The sequence below is a fragment of the Rhinoraja longicauda genome, chromosome 32 (genome assembly GCF_053455715.1).
Source record: "Rhinoraja longicauda isolate Sanriku21f chromosome 32, sRhiLon1.1, whole genome shotgun sequence".
Taxonomy (NCBI): domain Eukaryota; kingdom Metazoa; phylum Chordata; class Chondrichthyes; order Rajiformes; family Arhynchobatidae; genus Rhinoraja; species Rhinoraja longicauda.
Window position 1 is genome coordinate 27,956,456 of NC_135984.1, and position 8,377 is coordinate 27,964,832.

Sequence of the window (8,377 nt, forward strand, 5' to 3'; positions counted from 1 at the left end):
TCTCCTCATATGACAGTCCCGCCATCCCGGGGATCGATCTCGTGAACCTACGCTGCACTGCCTCAATTACAAGGATGTCCTTCCTCAAATTAGGAGACCAAAACTGTACACAATACTCCAGATGTGGTCTTACCAGGGCCCAATAAAACTGCAGAACCTCATTACTCCTTTACTGAAATCCTCTCGTTATGAAGGCCAATATGCCATTGGCTTTCTTCACTGCCTGCTGTACCTGCAAGCCAACTTTCAGTGACTGGTGTACAAGGACACCCAGGTCGCGATGCACCTCCCCCTTACCTAACCTAACACCATTGAGATAATAATCTGCCTCCTTGCTTTTACCACCAAAATATGGATAACCTCACATTTTTCTATATTATACTGCATCTGCCACGCATCTGCACACTCACTCAACCTGTCCAGGTCACTCTGCAACCTCCTAACATCCTCTTCACAGTTCAGCAGCTTTGTGTCATGCAGCTTTGTGCCATCCACAAACTTGCTAGTGTTGCTTCTAATTCCCTCTTCCAAATCATTCATATATATGCTAAACAGTTGCGGCCCCAACACCGAGCCTTGCGGCATGCCATTCACCACTGCCTGCCATTCTGAAAAGGACCAGTTTACTCCTACTCTTTGCTTCCTGTCGGCCTACCAATTTTCTATCCATGTCAACACCCTACCCCAATACCATGTGCTCTAATTTTACTCACCAATCTCCTGTGTGGGACCTTATCAAAGGCTTTCTGAAAGTCTAGATACACTACATCCACTGGCTCCCCTTCATCCATTTTACTTGTCACATCCTCAAGAAATTCCAGAGGATTAGTCAAGCATGATTTCCCTTTCATAAATCCATACTGACTTGGACTTTTCCTTTTACTGCTATCCAAATGCACCGTTATTACCTCTTTAATAATTGACTCCAGCATCTTTCCCACCATCGATGTCAGGCTAACTGGTCTGTAATTCCCCGTTTTCTCTCTCGCGCCTTTCTTGAAAAGTAGGATAACATTAGCTATCCTCCAATCCACAGGAACTGATCCTTAATCTATTGAACATTGGAAAATGATCACCAATGCGTCCAATATTTCTAGAGCCACCTCCCCGAGGACCCTGGGATGCAGACCATCAGGCCCAGCAGATTTATCAACCTTCAGTCCCATTAGTCTACCCAATACTATTTCTCACCTAATGCAATTTTTTTTCAGTTCCTCTATCTTCCTTGATCCTCTATCCTCTAGTACATCTGGGAGATTGTTTGTGTCTTCCTTAGTGAAGACAGATCCGAAGTACCTGTTTAACTCTTCTGCCATCTCCTTGTTACCCATAATAATTTCACCCATGTCTGCCTTCAAGGGATTGACTTTGCTACTCTTTTTCTCTTAACATATCTAAAGAAGCTTTTACTGTCCTTCTTTATATTCTTGGCCAGCTTCCCCTCGTACTTCATCTTTTCAGCCCATATTGCCCGTTTTGTTACCTTCTGTTGTCCTTTGAGAGTCTCCCAATCCTCTGGCTTTCCGGTACTCTTTGCTGTGTTATACATCTTTATTTTAGTTTTATTCCATCCCTAACTTCCATTGTCAGCCACAGTTGCCTCGTACTCCCCTTAGAATCTTTCTTCCTCTTTGGAATGAAATGATCCTGCGTCTTCCAGATTATGCCCAGAAATTCCTGCCATTGCTGTTCCGTCATTCCTGCTAGAATCCCTTTCCAGTCGATCTTGGCCAACTCCGCTCTCATGCCTTCATAGTCTCCTTTGTTCAACTGCAACACTGACACTTCCGATTTAACCTTCTCCTTCTCAAATTGCAGATTAAAACTAATCATGTTATGATCACTACCTCCAAGCCGTTCCTTTACCTCGAGTTCTCTTCGTAAATCTGGTTAATTGGACAACACTAAATCCAGAATTGCCTTTTCTCTGGTAGGCTCCAATACAAACTACTGTAAGAATCCCTCTCGGAGGCACTCTACAAACTCTCTTTCTTGGGGTCTAGAACCAACCTGATTTTCCCAGTCTACCTGCATATTGAAATCCCCCATCACCACAGTGGCATTACCGTTCTTACATGCAAGTTTTAATTCCTGCTGCATCTTACACCCTACATCCGGACTACTATTTGGGCGTCTGTCGATAACACCAATTAGTGTCTTCTTACCTTTACAATTCCTCAACTCAATCCAGTGACTCTACCTTGTCAGTCCCTATGTCGCACCTCGCAAGGGACTGAATTTCATCCCTCACCAGCAGAGCTACCCCACCGCCTCTGCCCACATGCCTGTCCTTTCTATAGAATGTATAACCCTGAATATTAAGTTCCCAGGCCCAAACCTCATGCAGCCACAGCTCCGTAATCCCCACAATGTCATAGCTACCAACCTCTAACTGAGCCTCAAGCTCATCTACTTTACATCTTATACTTCGCACATTCATATACAATACCTTTAATTCCTTACTCATCTCACCCTTCACATCGATCCCTATTACACTTGGCCATTCTCTCCTATCCCTTTGTGAGCTTTATTTCCCGTTAATTCTGGGGTCATTAACTATCCCTTTACTCTCTTTCCCTTTAACTCCATCCTTGACTATCCCATTTAATAACCCCCCCCCCCCCCATATTTTAACAGGGGGGTGTCAAATGGGACCCTGCACCAGATCCTCAGCCACATTTTCAGGTCCTGTATCTCCCTGTTCCTGCTTTCGCCAGCACGAGGAACTGGAAGCAAACTGGAGATAACCACCCTGGAGGTCCTGCTTTTCAGCATTTTTCCGAGTTCTCAAAAGTCACGCTGTAGAATATTCATCGCCTTTTTTCCGACATCGTTTGTACCAACATGCACTACCACTTCCAACTGTTCACCTTGACCCTTGAGGATTTTCTGTACTCTGTCCGTGACATCCTGGATCCTGGCACCAGGGAGGCAGCACAATATCCTCAAATCCCGCTTGTTGCCGCAGAAACCCCTGTCCGTACCTCTCACAATGGAGTCTCCTACTACCACGGCATTGCCTGACGTCGGCCTCTTTGGTTTTGGCTCAACAGCACTTTTTGCTTCGCAAACCAGTCTGCCACTCAGTGTGGTAACGTCTTATTCCCCAACAGCTTCCAAGTGGGTGAACCTGTTCTCAAGAGGCACAACACCCAGGGACCTTTGTACTCCAAGTTTCCTTCCCTTTCTCACCGTCACCCACCTTCTCCCTCCCAGTACCTTTGGTGTAACAATCTCACTGTAGGACTTATCGAGGAATGACTCGGTTTTCCAGACAATCCTGAGGTCATCCACTTGTTTCTCCAGTTCCCCAACATGGTCCTTCAGGAGCTGTACCTGGATACACTTCTCACACTTGTAGCAGCGAGAGGCACCAGCAGTGTCCCTGACCACCCACATCCTGCAAGCATCACATTGAATCAGCTTGCTTGACATTTCCTTCTTGCATCTCACCCTCTCCAATGTTTATTGTGGCGTCCTCCCTCAGCCTCGCAGCCAAAGACTCACCCTTTTCTCACAGGGCGCTTCCCTCATCAGGGCCACACCCCTTGAGCAAGCCTTGCTTATAACAGATGCTAAATTGACTAATTGTCCAGTTTACCAATCTTCCAATCTAATTGTTCAGCCAATCCACAAACTCACTCCTAACCTTCCTTCCTCCGATGAGCTTGAAGGTATGTGCTTTGCCCAACCTGCACTCAGACTGCTAACCTGCTGTTTGCACTCTTTTTATGACTGCTCTGCCTGTGACTCACCAAGTCCAGCCAACGATTGGGGGAAACTTATTTTTTCAATCGCTTACCTCGTCTGAGAAGCGATTTTTCTACGTATCGTATCTCCGTCACCACTGCGGCCGAACATCGTGGAGTGGTGCGGCCTTTCCTGGAGACCGGTCCGGCGCTTCAACCCGTGGTTGCGGCACGGACTTTAATGTTGTGGAGCTGCTATCCTTTGCTGAGGATCGACTGTGGAGAGTTCCAACCATGGGGCCTGTGGAATTTAACACTGTGAAGCCCACGGCCTCTGGAAAGAAGAGGCCTACTTGGGTGATCCAATCCCGCGGAGAGAGTGTCAATCGTCCGGACGGCAGAGTTTTGATCACCCGACGCGAGGGCTTCGGATATCGGACCGTCGGCAGCGGCGAACTGCAGATGGTTCAACAGCCCCGACCGCAGGTGAACAAAGAGGAAGCTGATGGAACTTCATTACCTTGCATCACAGTGGGGAATGTGGATTCCGCTGTGGTGGATGTCTGTGTTAAATTTTATTTTATGTGGCTGTGTGTCTTGTTGCTTTTCACTTAGTATGGTTGTATGGTAACTCAAATGTTACTGTACCTTAATTGGTACATGTGACAATTACATTTAATCTTGAATCATACGTTTTCGATGTTACGCCATTCTACCAAATGGTTGCTAACAATTTTAACACCCCTTCACATTCACTTTACTGAACAATCCATCCCCAGAACTCCGACATTGCCAGAGTGAGTCAACGCACAAATTGGAACACAGCACCTCATATCATTTCGGGCAGATTACAGACTTACGGTAGAACATGTAATGATTTAATTGCACGTAATATTCGCGACCGTGCCTACCATCGCATTGGGCACCATCTCTCCAACCATGTCCCACACAGCCCAGTCACCTTGTTACTATCTCCTCTCTTGTACACTCAACTACCATATCGAGTTTCCCATTTATTTTATAACCCCTCTCCCACCTATCGTATCCTCGTCCATCCATATCTTTCCCTTATGCTTCACGTTTCACTCCTGCTCTCCCTATCAGGCAACCCTTTATCTCATTTTCAATTCATTGTCTCATTGTCACCCACGGCAACCATTGTCCAATAATCTCCCCCTCACACGTGTCCACTTATCACCCTCCAGGCTTTGCCCTACCCACACCTCTCCTCCACGTTTCTCCCGATACCCTTTCAGTCTGAAACGTTGCCTTTTCATGTCCTCCACAGATGCTTCCTGATTTACTGAGTTGCTTTAGCATCTAGTTTATTTCTCAGGATTCCAGCATGAGACACAGGTGAGGTGCCAAATGACTGAAAGTTGGCTTAATATAAGAAAATAACTGCACATGCTGGTACAAATCGAAGGTATTTATTCACAAAATGCTGGAGTAACTCAGCAGGTCAGGCAGCATCTCAGGAGAGAAGGAATGGGTGACATTTCGGGTCGAGACCCTTCTTCAGATTGATGTCAGGGGGGCAGGACAAAGGAAGGATATAGGTGAAGACAGGAAGATAGAGGGAGATCTGGGAAGGGGAAGGGGAAGAGAGGGACAGAGGAACTATCTAAAGTTGAAGAAATCAATGTTCATACCACTGCACAAGCGAAATATGAGGTGCTGTACCTCCAATTTCCGGTGGGCCTCACTATGGCACTGGAGGAGGCCCATGACAGAAAGGTCAAGACTGGGAGTGGGAGGGGGAGTTGAAATGCTCAGCCACCGGGAGATCAGGTTGGTTAAGGCGGACTGAGCGAAGGTGTTGAGCGAAACGATCGCCGAGCCTGCGTTTGGTTTCGCCGATGTAAAGAAGTTGACATCGAGAGCAGTGGATGCAATAGATGAGGTTGGAGGAGGTGCAGGTGAACCTCTGTCTCACCTTATGTTTATGTTCTGCCTCTAACTTATGTTCTGCCTCTAATTAAGGAGATTTGTAAGAAAAAGCCTCTGAGCTATAGACAAGTGAGTCTAACTTCTGTGGTCGGCAAGCTACTGGCAATTATCCTGAGGAATACGATCTCTGTACATTTGGACAGAAGATCAGTGACTGGGGATAGTCAGCCTGGTTCGGTACATGAGAAATCACGTCTCATGAATCTGATTGTGTTTTTTGTAGAGAAACCAAAAAGGTTAGTGAGGCCAAAGTTGTGGACGTTGTCTATATGGACTACAGCAAGGCATTTGATGAGGATATTCATGGTGCAGTGCTATGAAAGATAATACGAGATCTATAGAGAGCAAGCCGACTGGATAGAACATTTGTATCCTGGAAGGATGCAGAGGGCGATGGCAGAAGGTTGTTTTATTTTGGATCGGAGGCATGATATGTAAGTTTGCAGATGATTCTAATATGGGTAGTACCATCGATTGGGAAGATGGCGATGAGAAATTACACCAGGAACTTGATCAGCTGGGCAAGTAGGCCGCGGAACAGTTAATATTATTTGTATAGGAAAGAATTGCAGAAGCTGGTTTAAATCGAAGACAGACACGAAATGCTGGAGTAACTCGTCAGGACAGGCAGCATCTCCGGAGAGAAGGAATGGGTGACGTTGTCTCGACCCGAAACGTCACCCATTCCTTCTCTCCAGAGATGAATGCCTGTCCCGCTGAGTTAATATTATTTAATGTAGATAGGCACAAGGTGTTGCATTTTGCAAGTCAACTGCGGTAGCACCTTCACAGTGAAATATTAGCCTTGGAAAGTGTGGTAGGGTGGATGGATCGAGGAGTGCAAGTAAGTAGTTTCTTGAAAGTCGCATCACAGGTTGATAGAGCAGTCAACATGTCGTTCAACACATTCGCTTTTATCAGTCAGGATATTGAGTAGAGAAGTTGAGATGTTTTCCAGTTGGTCGATGTTAGTGAAACCATGCTTGAAGTAGTGTGGTCTAATTTGCTTACCATGCAATAGCTAAAATGGTGTTAAGCTGGAAAGAATTCAAAGATTTACGAGGATGTTGCCAGGGGCTAGAGTGAAAGATTGGGCATGCTAAGATTTTATTTCTTGGAACTTAAGAGGTTGAGAGGTGATTTTATCGAAATGTGTATAAGATGATGAGGAGAATAGATAGGGTAGATGCATAACGTTTACCCATTGCAGGGGAATCAAAAACTAGAGGACATAAATTTCATCTGAGAGGGGAATGATTTAACAGAAAACTGCACAGCAATTATTTTACACAGAGTTTGATGGGTATGTCGAGCATGCTGCCAGAGGATGTAGTTGACCCAACTATGAGAACAACAATTAAAAAACATTGGATTGATACATGGATAGGAAAAAGTTCAAAGGTTTAGGGGCAAACGCGGGCAGATGGGCCTGATATAGTTGGGGAATCTTGTTTGGACCGTTCGACCGAAGGACATGTTTTCCTGCTGTATGATTCTATGACTCTATTGTCACCTCACAAGATTGTCCGAGATTATTCCGCAAATTTCACGTGGAAATTGTGATATCGGTATTTGTATGTCATCATATTTTCTATATCTAATCGTGATTCATCTTAAATATTCAGATGCTAAGAAAATGCAAATCCCAAATGCATCATAGAGGCATGAATTCTCTAACACTATATCTGTACTCCTCCATCCTCGAAAAAAAACCGAGTGCAACCAATTATTTTATCTTATCTTCTTCTTAGGCCCCCTCGGTCCTGGCTGACCAAGATTCAAGATTCAAGATTCAAGATAGCTTTATTTGTCATCCAATATTGGACGAAATTCAGTCACCCACAGTCCAACAATAAAAGCATTAAATAGGCATTAAAATTACACAACCCCAAAAACACACAAAAAAAGAAACATCCATCAAAGAAACATCCATCACAGTGCGTCTCCTCCAGTTCTCTCCTCACTGTGATGGAAGGCCACAATGTCTTTTCCCTTCTCCTGCTGTCCCCTCCCGCAGTCAGGTTGTTGTGGTTGCAGGCCGCGCCGGACGGTCCGCAGCGGCCCGAGCCTAAGGCGAGTCGCAGCCGCTCCCGCAGCCTCCGAAGACGGCCGGCTCCGCCGATGATAAGTCCGATCCGGGGCGGGCGAACACGCTGCTGCTGCCGCTGTTGCTGTACGTCGGGACGGTCCTGGCTCCCGACATTGAAGCCCCCGCCCAGCAAAGAAAAATCCCGCGGCATATTTTAGGCCGCGCCGGACGGTGAAATGTCCGTGACCCAAGCCCCGCGATCCCAGGGCGGGCGAACCCGCTGCCGGAGCTCCCGATGTCGGCATCCACGCGGCCCGAGCCTAAGGCGAGTCGCAGCCGCTCCCGCAGCCTCCGAGGACGGCCGGCTCCGGTGATGGTAAGTCCGATCCGCGGGCTCTGTGAACCAGAGCCCTGGAGGCAGCCAGCTCCAGGAGTTGGGCCGATGGTAGGCCGCAGATGGAACGGAGACACCACCCAGAAAACAAAGGTCGGGTCTCTGTTCGGAAGGGACACCTATTTACAATTTTACAGTTCCCCCCCTCCCCCCCACATACACACATAGTATACAAACACAAAAACACCACATCACAACTACAATTAAGACAAAAAAACAACAAAAACACAAAGACAAATGGACCGCAGGTAAGCCGCAGCTGCTATGGCAGCGCCACCATTTTGGACATATCCTGGATATATCCTGGCAACACAG